This window comes from Furipterus horrens, unplaced genomic scaffold, assembly GCF_987537825.1.
Source record: "Furipterus horrens unplaced genomic scaffold, mFurHor1.1.pri manual_scaffold_5, whole genome shotgun sequence".
Lineage (NCBI taxonomy): Eukaryota > Metazoa > Chordata > Mammalia > Chiroptera > Furipteridae > Furipterus > Furipterus horrens.
Window position 1 is genome coordinate 1,235,457 of NW_028327175.1, and position 13,072 is coordinate 1,248,528.

Genomic DNA, 13,072 nt, shown 5'->3' on the forward strand with positions numbered 1-13,072 from the left:
ACGCTCGCAGCTCCCCGTCTCACGGCTGCGCTTCGGGATTCCCGCTCAGGACTGCGTCCTGGATGCTAAGTCCCACTGCTGTCACTTGCACAAAAACGTCCCCCCGCGGGCTCTTCCTAGGACTAGACCGGCGTTCACTCACTCACCCCCACACCCACTCTGCTCAGGCGTGCTGACGCCCGGGTGGGCCAGGAGCAGGCCCTGGGTTTCCACAGGACGGGCCAGAAGGAAGGACCTCTAGGGACAGCACTCTGTCAACGCTGAGCCTGGGAGGCAGAGCGGCCAGCTGCCCGCCGCATGGGACAGTCCCCGCCCAACCCTCGCAGACCGCCCGGGTCCACCTCGGTCTCGCTCCCGCTGACCCAGCCCCAGGGGCCCCGGCTCTCCTGCGCTGCTTCTTCGGGCCAATCGTAATAATAATAATGGCCTTTTATGACAAAGCCCTTTCATAGGTATCATCTCACTGGGCCTTTGTCACCTTTGAGATAAATGAGGCAGATTTTTAGGTTGACTCTCATGAAATTACTATTTTTATGTGGGAAACAGTCAAACACTGGCAATTTCAGCCCAATAAACTAGGAGTATCTTCCTTTTTGGACGAGGAAACGGATCGCCCGAGACAACATGACGAGCGATCAGCCCGCGACGAAGAGACCACCCTGCCTGCGCAAGAGCTGCGAGGAGGGTGGGCCTTAAACCCCCGTCACGGGAAAACGCTGGACTGTGCCCGGCAATGAGGGGGCATTTTGAAACGCGTACGGACACTGAATAATGATGGTACCCGCCTGAAACCAATCCCACGGTCTAGGTCGAGTGCATCCCACATTTTTTAGAAAAGAGCTGTCAGAAAGCTACGTTCGGCTTCAGAGTCCACGCACCCTTCGGAGGCGCACGCGCCCTCAGACTGAGACCATGGGAGGGGCCGGCAGCACCACTGGCCGAGGCACCACTGGGGGCCCACGGGATGCTCACGGGATGCTCACGGTGTGACACACGCCACAGCTCGTCCTTCTGGAAGGCCTGTGGCGTCTGGAGACTCGGCGGTATTCTGTGCAAGCCGCCTAAACACCAGAGGGTTCCTACATGGCGTGGCTGGGATTCAAACCCGGGACTGTGTTATTCCAAAGCCTAGACCCTTCCCACCCACATCAAGCAGCAGCTATTAGTGATGTCTGTCCCCCAGGTCCCCTGACCCCAGACACCAGGACACACAGGGTTTCCCTGGGACCCCCTTAGGTCTAATTTTCTCTTGCCACACATTTCCAGACAGAGGAATCCATTTTGTTCATGTGTCCCACAGCCCCTGACCTCTGACCCCTGTGGTTCCGCAAGCCAGCCCACCCCAGCATTTTAAAATCTCATCTCCCCGAAGACCAGCGCCCTGGAACCAGCAGCACCAGTGGCCCCGCGTCTCCCCACGTGAGACAGAGACCCAGGGACCCGCAACGCACGCGGAGAAGAGGCCTCGCCTGCATGGGTTCGAGGTGTCAGACTCGCGGGGGTGAGGGTGGCACTCACCTGCCTGCCTGCCTGCACCGGGGCAGACCCAGGTGTCCTGCTGGCTCGAAGGCGCTCTGTCCCCCAAGGCAGGGGCCGGACCTGGAGGGTGATTTGGAGTCATTTGCAGGAAGACATGTGAATCGCTCCTCTCTGGCTGCCCGGGGATTTTCCTTTGCTTTTAAGCCCAGCCCAGGATCCACTTCACCCACTTCTGCTGGGAAGCGAGGTGCATTACCGTAAGTGTAGGAACACTCTCTGCTCCTGGGGGACCGCTGCGGGGGGGGGGGGGGGGCATCGTCTGACGGTGTCATCAGCAGCGCTCAGGACTGTCTCCATTTCACCCCGGCTGCCCGGGAAGCCCTTGCAAAGGCGGCGCGGGGGGGTACACACCTCTCACTTGAAAAGAGAAAGATGCCATCGTGGAATTATCCTCAAACTAAGAGGGCGCCAGGGAAAGAACGTAACAGTAGCCAACTCGGCGAAGAGGCCTGTAACTCTTGTTTCTGTCGAATGGAAAGCACACGGAGCTGAGACGCGGGAGCCCTGCTAAGCCACTAACGGAGCAGCGAATGATGGTAACTGAAGACAGTTAAACTGTGGGGCCCTTAGCACCGTCAGGCAGAGGGGTGCAACCTTTAAGTTAATTATTTCGTTCAACCTTCGCCAGGGCCCTCTGGTAAAATACGCACTGTAGGTAAAACACGACACCGGTCACCTCTTTATTCCCACCTGACAGACGCGGAAACGGAGGCCAGAGTAAGAGGGATAGGACCGGGGCGGGCCCGGGGCCCCAGCAGCCTGGCCCGCAGCCTCGCTTCCCGTGGCCCTGAGGGTTAAGTTCGGGGCTCCTGGGCTTCCTGTGCGCACTATGATTTTACATCCTTTTGTTACGAACAAAATCGAAAGAAAATAAATGGATTGAGGAAGAGACTATGGTACAAAAGGGAAGAGACCCACCTAACCTTGAAATCCAGCTATGCTTCCCGTCCACAAAGTGGTGGAGGCCGTGGAAGGACTTGCCTCCTCGCGGCAAGGAGACGAAGGAAGGGTCCAGAGGCCCGTGTCAGGCGTGGAGAAGCTTCTGAGGACCAGACACGGCCGCGTGTTCCTCTCCATGGCACTGCGACCGCCGTGGCCGAAGCAACAAATGCGTTTGCGTCGTTGAAAGAAAAGGCTGGATCTGATTAGGGCGCTGGATTTCCTTCTAGCTTGGGGGGGGGGGTACATGATTCACAAGTCACTCGTCACGTCGGGTGATGTGAGTGATTAGCCTCTGGTTGCGGACGTGAAGGCAGCTGGAGTTTTCGGGAACCCGCGCTGCGGGTGAGGCCGCCCTGTTCTGGAAACGGGTGACGGAAGGACTTCCGCCCAGAAGGCGGCCACGTCAGCGCTGCGTCTCCAGGCCCCTGAGGACAGGAGAGCAGTCTTGCTTGGGCCAAGCCCAAGGCCACACACAGAAGCCTCTGTGAGGGACACAGTGAGGGTCCCGGGGTCCCCACTCGCGCCAGTGACCCCGGGAGCCACAGGAAGTTACGGGTGACCTAGCGCCTCTTCCAGGAAGCCCCCCTGAACTGCTACACCAGCAAAGTGGAGAAATGCCACTGAGAAAAGAACACACCCGTCCGACTCTTCTTCCTGCTGAGAAGGTTCCGGCATCGTCCCTGGGCTAGTGACCATCCCAGGTCAGAACAGCGCCCCTCCCTCCAGACACCGCGCTTTGGCACGGCCAGCGGACCCAGGGGCTCAGCAGCTTTATGGCAGACAGGCCCCTGCAGGGAGCCTGCACCCGCTGTCGCTGCTGCTGAGAGACACTGTGACCCTGGAAGGACCTCGACGTCTGTGGCTGCACCGGGGACCTCGCGCGGCCTTGCAGGCGCCACCAAGGAGCGTGTGAGCGGCCTCTGGAAGGAGACGTCTGAGATGCTTGTCCGGGACTTCACAGGATTTGCCCGGGCGAGGAGGCTGCAAAGACCAGCCAGACTGCAGATGCGGTGCCAGCTGTCCCCAGTGCGGACAAGGGGCCGCCGAGGGGCCCCCGGAGCTGCGGGAGGGACACGGAGCCGAAGGAGAGGCAGGCGAAGGGAGCCTGTGCGAGGAGAAAGGGAGGGCGAACCCCCGGGACAGTTCGGTGGCGGGTCTCGCAGGGGCGCTGGCTGACCCAGGCCAGGACCCCGGCGCAGGGTCTTCACGAGCGGGGAGGCCTGTTCGCGGACTCAACCGCATGCGAGCCGGGCGCCGACGGCCGACAGGGGCAGACCAGCCGGCACCGCGGACGCACCCCCGGAGGGCAGACGCCCCTCTAGGAGGCCGCGGGCCGGTCCCCGGGAGGCACCCCAGAAGACCCAGAGCCCTGTGGGCAGCTGCCCCTGGACCCATTCTGGGGGGACGGAGGCAGAGGTGCCGGACCGTGGCCCTGAGGCTGGGTGGACCTAGGCTAACATGTGGGTTTGGGTCGCAGTTTGTAATAAAAAGTTTAAAGAGTAAAAAAAATGTTTTTTAAGTTTATAGACTAAAAATATAAAGAAAGAAAATATTTTTGTACAGCTGTTCACTGTGTGAGTTTTAAACGATGTTATTACAAAAGAGTCAAAAACTTAAAATAATTTAATGGACTGAGCACTGGCCTGTGAACCAAAGGGTCACCAGTTCGATTCCCCGTCAGGGCACAGGCCTGGGGTGTGGGCCAGGTCCCCAGTCAGGGGCGCACGAGAGGCAACCACACAGTGATGTTTCTCTCCTTCTCTCCCTCCCTTCCTCTCTCTAAAAATAAATAAATAAAATCTTTTTTAAAAGTTTCAATAAATTAAAAATTTATAAAGTAAAATGCTTCCAGAAAGCTAAGGTTAATTTATTGTTGAAGAAAGAAGAATAGTTTCCATCAAGTGTGGCCTGGTGAGCTGTCACACCCCGGACCTGAGCTCCGGACGTGCCCAGGGCCACCTCCGTCCTGCGAGCTCCACCCAGGGCAACTGCCCAGTATGGGGGCGCCACGCTCATCTTTCCGACTGTGTTCCCCTGGACCTTTTCCTAAAAGATTTTATCCATCGGTTCTTAGAGAGAGGGGAAGGAGGGACAAAGAGAGGGAGAGAAACCGGTGTGAGAGACACATCAATTGGCTGCCTCTTGCAGGCACCCTGACTGGGGACAAACCTACAGCTCAGGCCTGTGCCCTGAGCGGGGACCGAACCGAGGACCCTTTGCTCCATGGGACGGCGCCCAGCCCACTGAGCCACACTGGTCAGGGCTTCGTTGGGTCTTTTCTACGTTTAGATGCACAAATACTTCCTATCGGGGTAGAGCTGCCCGGAGTATTCAGCACGGGTACGTGCTGCGCAGGGTGGAGGCCTGGGTGGGCTGCGCACCGAGGTCTGTGATGTCTGCTCAGTGATGACACTGTCTGGAGGAGCCTTCCTCAGGCTGTATCCCCGATGTTAAGTGACACAGGATTGTGCGCTGGACTGAATAAAGCAGCCCTGAGGCTGGAGGGCAGAGACTCAGCCACGACCCTCAGTCTGTGCCTGTCAGTGCCCCGCACCGCGGGGACCACAGGCCCCGCCCCCAGCGCCCAAGCGGGAACAGACATGCCCACACGTGCTGGAACCCGAGGGTGGGCGCAGGCGAGTTTCAGGAAGGAGAGGAGCCCATGGCTCCGCCCTGGGGCAGGGAGGCCCCCAGAGAGCGACGGAGAGAAAGGGACGTCTCAGCAGAGCGTGTCCCTCGGAAACAAAGGTGCAAAATTACAGTAAAAAGTATCAGTTCCTGGAAGAGGCGTGTAAGGGCTGGACACCTCCTGGCCCACAGTGCCCTGCCTGCCACACCCCCTGTGGGGGCCTAAGGGTGGCTCCCAGGACCTCAGAACACGCCCTTGTTTGGAAAAGCGGTCTTTTCAGATGTAACTGAGGGAAGGGTCCTGGGTTAGGCTGGGCTCTAACGCCAATGACCGGTGTCCTTTTGAGAGACACACAGAGCCACACAAGGGGAAGCCCTGTGACCGCCGAGGCGGAGACGGGAGTGGTGCATCTGCCGTCAGGGACACAGAGGATGCGAGCCACCGGAGGCTGGGGGAGAGGCCTGGGCCCGCCCCGTCCCAGCCTCCACCAGGGACCACCCTGCCCCGGGCCTGCGTCCTGGCTCCCAGCCTCCGGAACTCGAGAGAATAACTGTCTGTTGTCAGCCACCAAGTCCCTGCCCCTGGTGCTCGCCTCCTGGGCCAGGCTGACCCACAGCACAGAAAGGACCTCCCCAATCAGACTGAATGATTGGCAGCCGCTGGTAAAGCTGGACTGTGTTTGGGAAGGAGGGAAACGGTGTTTCTGACCTTCCTAAAGCTGGCTAGGTTTGGTAGGGGGGAGGCAAGGATATGTGTAACTGTTAAATAAACAATTTTCTTTTCACTCAACTAAAGTTGTAATTCTGGCGGCGGGCAATAGGACCCCTAACTAAAGAGCCCGTGGGTTTGTTTTCAGTTGGAGCAGCCCAGGGGTTCTCTAACAATGTGGTGGGCACTGTCTTCAGTTCAACAAATGAGGGCACTGAGACACAGAGGAAACAGATGACCTGCACAAGGATACACAGTTCCTAAAAATTAAAAAATAATAAAACTGAAAACTTTAAGAAAAATAAAAAATAAACTTAAAAATAAATAAAATATAAAAATAAAAAAGATCATCTCATTAGCCTTCAGAGGATCATCTCAACTATATTTAAAAATAAAAACATAAAAAAAGAAAAGAAAAAGAAAAGTAAAAAATAAAATATAAAAATAATAAAATAAAAAATAAAATGAATTTAAAATAAAAATAACAATGAAAAGAGGATCATCCCATTACCACTAAGAGGATCATCTCATTATTTATTTCTATTTTATTTTTATTTTTTAATTATTTATTTTTTATTTTTTTCTGTTTTTATTTTTTATATTATTTTTATTTTATTTTATTTTATTTTCATTTCACTTTCATTTTTATTTATATTTACTTTTAATTACCTTTTAATTTTTTAATATTTTTATTTTAAGTTTTATATTTATTTTATTTTTATTTTATTTATTTTTAATTTACTTTTATTTATTATTTTTAAAATATTTTTAATGAGATCATTCTCTTAAGGATAAGTACATTATCCTCTTAAGGCTTAATGAGCTTAAGGAGTTAATGCAAGTGCCGCCAACGTGCCCATCACACCCCAATCACGTGCTCAACACACACCGATCACACCCCGATCACGTGCCTGAACGTGCTGATCACGCCCCGATCACGTGCCCTGCACGCACCGATCACGCCCCGATCACGTGACCGGCATGCACCAATCACGCCCTGATCACGTGCCCGAACGCGCCGATCACGCACCGATCACGTGCCCGGCACGCACCGATCACGCAACGATCACGTGACCGGCACGCAACGATCACGACCCGATCACGTGACCAGCACTCGCCGATCACGCCCCGATCACGTGCCCGAACGCGCCGATCACGCCCCGATCAAGTGCCCGGCACGCACCGATCACGCCCCGATCACGTGCCCGGCACGCACCGATCACGCCCCGATCACGTGCCCTGCACGCACCGATCACGCCCCGATCACGTGCCCGATCGCTCCGATCACGCCCCGATCACGTGCCCTGCACGCACAGATCACGCCCCGATCACGTGACCGGCACGCACCGATCACGCCCCGATCACGTGCCCGATCGCGCTGATCACGCCCCGATCACGTGCCCTGCACGCACAGATCACGCCCCGATCACGTGACCGGCACGCACCGATCAAGCCCCGATCACGTGACCGGCACGCACCGATCACGCCCCGATCACGTGCCCGAACGCGCCGATAACGCCCCGATCACGTGCCCGAACGCGCCGATCACGCCCCGATCACGTGACCGGCACGCACCGATCACGCCCCGATCACGTGACCGGCACGCGCCGATCACGCCCCGATCACGCCCCGATCACGTGCCCGGCACGCGCCGATCACGCCCCGATCACGTGCCCTGCACGCACTGATCACGCCCCGATCACGTGCCCGATCGCGCTGATCACGCCCTGATCACGTGCCCCGCACGCACGGATCACGCCCCGATCACGTGACCGGCACCCACCGATCACGCCCCGATCACGTGCCCGAACGCGCTGATCACGCCCCGATCACGTGCCCAGCACGCACTGATCACGCCCTGATCACGTGCCCGGCACGCACTGATCACGCCCCGATCACGTGCCCGAACGTGCTGTTCACGCCCCGATCACGTGCCTTAAATCCTTTATGCTCATTAACTCCTTAAAGTTATTAACACCTTAAGCTCACTAATACTTAAGCTCATTAAACCTTAAGAGGGTCAGCCGATTAAGTCTTTTGAGTATAATCTACTTGTCCTTAAGAGGTTGATCTCATTAAAAAATATTTTAAAAATAACACATAGATAAGAGTAAATAAAAAATAAAAATATATAAATAAAAAATAAAAGGAAAGAATAAATCAAATAAAAATAAAGCAATAAAAAATTAACAAATAAAAATAAAACAAATATAAGTAACAAAAACAATAAAAATAAAAACAGAAAATGAAATATATAAAATAAAAATACAACTTAAAATAAAAATAAAAACAATGAGAAATTCTAGGTGCTCCGCAGGAAGTCTTCCCTATTGTCACTGCTTTGACCTTCCTTGGCTCCTCCTGGGACCAGGGACATTCAGAAGTACCCCCAAGGGTTCCTGAATGGAAGATTAAGTAAAATCATACCCTTAGTTTATCACGATTAAATACTCATGTGCCTACCTTTTTTCACTTTTGCAATTAATGACTTTAACACCTTAGCTCCCAATTAAAGAAGTGACTTTGAAGGAATAGCACCCACACGCCTGCACTGGCCTGTTCGCAGAGAGCCAACGGCTCCTACGCCTGTCCTCTCCTGTCCGACCTTGGCCTCGGTGAGGTCCCTAGGGACACACGGCGTTGGTGCTTCACAGCCAAACAGCCTCTGGGCCCTGGACTGAAATGGGCTCCAAGTTCAAAGCCCACGGCGCGGGTTTGAGCCTCACACCCCTAAAGCGCCCTCCAGGCCTCCTGGGTCTGAGTCCCTTCAGCAGCGCGTGCCTCACGGCCTGATTCAGGACCCGGACCCTCCACGGGGCCCTGCCACCCACCAGCCATGTCGTTCAACTGTTTCTGAGCCTCAGTTGTTTGTCTACAAAAGGGGACATCAGAGCTGGCCCTGGCCCCAGGCTGGGCTGCCATCACTGTGACGCGCGCGCGCCTGCCTGCCACGTGCGGACAAGATGCGCCCGCGCCGGCCAGGCCCGTGGAGGCACCATGGGCGCTGCCAGAACCCCCTGCCGGTGTTCCCGGGCCGCTGACGTCAGATGGCAGAGGGGGCACACGTGGGGGTCACGACCTGGTCCGGGAAAGGCGAGGAGGGAAAGTGGACACAGAACGAAGGGAGGAACCGCAGCCTGAAGGCTGGAGGGGGCCGTATGCAGGTGCGGATGCTGCAGAGCGTCCCACATCCAGCGTCTCCCGCCCGGAGCAGGGGTGCAGTCGGGGGCGCTGTGGCCTCTGGTCCCTGCGAGAGGCCGTCAGTGGGCGTTGCCGGCGAGCTGGCGGGGAAACCACCGGTGCCCCCATGCCCGGAGCCTAAGGGGTCTCATTGCAAGATTGCTTGGGTGCTTCCAAGGCCTCAGGTGGATGGGAGGGGTCTTGAACCAGGGGACGGTATGGAAAGCACACAGAGCCTACGTGGGGTTCTGTGAACGGTCAGAACTGTTGGCGACACCCACTGCGTCAGAGGACGCGGTCGGGGATATATAGGCAGCTGGAACACTTTAGGGGGACGGCGCACTCTGGGGCTGTCTCCCTCACTGGTGGGTGTTCACAGGGGTGCTCTGGAGAAGGAGAGGAGATCCACGGGGTTTACGGAAAGAAGACAGTTTGCAAGGAGGCCGAGAATCCCGGCGGTTTTGCATTGAGAGCTGAAGGGCACCACAGCACAGAAAGGACCTCCCCAATCAGACTGAATGATTGGCAGCCGCTGGTAAAGCTGAACTGTGTTTGAGAAGGAGGGAAACGGTGTTTCTGATCTTCCTAAAGCTGGCTAGGTTTGGTAGTGGGGAGGCAAGGATATGTGTAACTGTTAAATAAACAATTTTCTTTTCACTCAACTAAAGTTGTAATTCTGGTGGCGGGCAATCGGACCCCTAACTGAAGAGCCCGTGGTTTGTTTTCAGTTGGAGCAGCCCAGGAGTTTTGTAACATAAGGAAGGAACAAACAGTCAACCAGTGCAGAAAGAGGAAATGAGAAATGAGGAAAATGAGGAGAGGCTCAGAAACCTCTGGGACAGCTCTAAGCGGGCCAACAACCGAATCACAGGGTTGCCAGAAGGTGAAGAAGAAAATGAGAAATTGAAAAATTATGTGAAAAAATAATGAAGCAGAACTTCCCTAATTTGGGGAAGGAAATAGACTTACAGGTCCAGGAAGCAGAGAGAGTTCCAAAAAAAACTGGACTCAGGAAGAACCACACCAAGACATATTATAATCAAAATGTCAAAAATTAAGGATGAAGTGAGACTCTTAAAAGCAGCAGAGAGAAGAAAAGAATTACGTACAAAGGGGTCCCAGAAGACTGTCAGCTGATTTCTCAAAGGAGACTGTGCAGGCGAGAAGGGACTGGCAAGAAATTTTCAAAATAATGAAAATAAAAAAACCTACAACCACAATTACTTTATTCAGCGAAGCTGTCATTCAGGATAAAAGGGCAGAGAAAGTGCTTCCAGGACAAAGTAAAACGGAAGGAGCTCGTCAGATCGAAACCACTGTTATATGAGATGGTAAAGGGACTTGTTTAGGAGAAAGAGGATCAAAACTACGAACATTAAAATGAAAACTGTATCACAACAACCAACAACAGAAGCTAGGGAACCAAAACAAGGCAAACTAAGCAGGCAACGAGAGTGGGAAAAAAATGATAGGTGTGGGGAACATTCTGGGGGGGAGGTCAGCAGGGAGGGGGCGGGGGGAAGGGAGGGAGATAGTGCACGAGTTAGGAAGCAGAGGAGGGAATGGAATAGACAGGAAGATGTTGAGAAGAACTATATGCACAACCAATGGGTATGGACTAAGTGGGGGTACAACTGGAGGGAGGGGGGTCACTGGGTGAAGGGGAGCAGAGGGATAAGAAATGGGGACAACTGTAACAGCATAATCAATAAAGCATATTTTAAAAAAATATGTGGTTGCCTCTTACACACCCAACTGGGGACCTGGCCTACAACTCAGGCAGGTGCCCCGACTGGGAATCGAACCTGCGACCCTTTGGCTCGCAGACTGGAATGCAATCCACTGAGCCACACCAGCCAGGGCTGTTTATTTTAAATGCTTAGTATTTTCATTACAGGTGACATACAACAGTGTATTTGACTCAGGTGTACGACGTAGTGATCAGACACTGTTGTGATCCCCCGATAGCACCCACCTGACGCCACCCGTGGGGGCCGCTGTATTGGTGACTAGGCTCCCTGGGCTGTGCTTCACATTCTGTGACTACTTTTATCACTGGCAATTTGTGCATCTTAATCCATTATGTATTTGTATCTGTTTTAGGTAGTTTCTTTTAAAAATATTATGAAACATTTCAGACGAACACAAGTATACAGAGTATCAGTTGCCTGGACGGGTTGCTCAGCTGGTTGGAGTGTTGCCCAGCGACGCCAAGGCTGCGGGTTCAGTCCCCGGTCAGGGCACGTACAGGAGTCAGCCAATGATGCATCGATGAAATGAACAACAGATCAATGTTTTTCTCTCTGTCAACTCAATAATAATTTTTTAAAGATTTTAGAGAGGGGAAGGGAAGGAGAAAGAAAGGGAGAGAAACATCATTGTGCGGTTGTCTCTCGTGGACCCCAACTGGGGACCTGGCCCACAACCCGGGCCTGTGCCCTGACGGGGAATCAAACCGGAGACTCAGGTTCTCAGGCCGACGCTCATCCACTGAGCCTCACCAGCCAAGGCTCAAATCAATAAAAATTTTTTAAAAGCTAAAACACTGATGCTCTCCCAGCATCCCCCCAACACCCCCACTGAACCAGGTGTCTCTCAGCATCTCCACGCTCACGTTACACATGTGAGTATAGAAATGGTGCGTCACATCAGCTGGACCTTCTCAAAGGCACACAGTGTGACGGCTGCAGGCAGTTGGCTCTTCGGCTCGACCTGAGGCTCTGACGTCCGTCCACGCTGGTCCTGAGCTCCGGTCCGCAGACCTGCCGCGTGGAGCCTGGCACGCCGGGCCGTGGGAGACTTCCTCTGCCACCTGACTTCGTTTTCCTCCCCACCAGCCTTTCCCTGTGACAAGACACGCTCCCGGACAGGTCGCCCCAGTACACACCGTGGGTCTCTCCTGGAGGTGGGCTGCTGTTTGTGAGCGGTGTGCCCATCTGCGCTTCAAAATGGTTGTGCAAAGTCACAGTCCTACCAGTTTATTTTCAGATAGGCATAAGTTATCAGTTTCACAGCATGTCTTAAAAGCCAGATTTATTGAAACGGGATTTACATACAGAAAAATTTACCCCTGAGAAACATACAGGTCAGTGACTTTCAACAAATACATAGTGCGTGACCACAGGAGTCAGGCCAGGGGAGGAAGCCACCCTCCCCCATTGGGAAGGGGCTCAGTCCTGGGGCGCAGGGGAGGCATCGAGGGTGGTGAGCCGTGTGGCGTGGGAAGGCGCGAGAGGGATCCTTATGGGTCTGGCTCTGGGTGAGTCCAACTCAGCGCGTTCCAGGCTTAACTCCCCTCAGGGCTTCCGTGTCCTCACCCAGGCCCCCGTGGGAACCCTCCCCATCTTTCCCAGTGTCATTGTCACCCCCGCCCCCCTTGGCTTGGCTCATTCTGCAGGAGGCCCGGAGCCCTGCTCCCCAGACACCCACCCCCACCCTGACGGCTCAGACAGGGTCTGTGGCTTGTCTGCTCCCTCCAGACCCCGAGCTCCTGGGTTAGGGGCCTGCTGCCCTGCTACATCCTCTGTCCCCATCCACCTGGCCCCCAGTCCTGTACTTTGCCATTGACTCAAGCCTGGCACCATTCACAGCTGGAGGCCCCAGGTCCCTTCCCGCCGCCGCTGCCGCCCTCCTAAGTGTCTGATTCGATTGTGCTGGCTGGATGCCACCTAATGTGACTGCGGAGCCTAATGGCCTTGGTGGTGGCTCGGGGCTACCGACAGCTGGCGAGGCGGAGGCCAGGATGCCGGCACCCTTCGCAGAGGATGGGGGTCACTCGGGGGAGCAGTGGCTTTGAGGACTGGGCACTGACAGCCTGAAGCCTTGCAGGGAGCGCTGGCTGTCCAGCCAGCAGCAACCTGGGGCTGCGCCAAGAGCGGGGAGGTCCCTGTTCCGGGCTGACTGTGTCCTCCGAGTACATGACGCAGCACTGACCCCAGCACCTCCCGATGCGTCTGTTTGGAGGTGGGATCTCTGCAGACGTGAGTCACGTAAAATGAGGTCATCAGGTCGGGCCCTGGGCTAATCTGACCGCTGTCCTGGTAAGACGGAATCAGAACAGACACATGGAGGGAC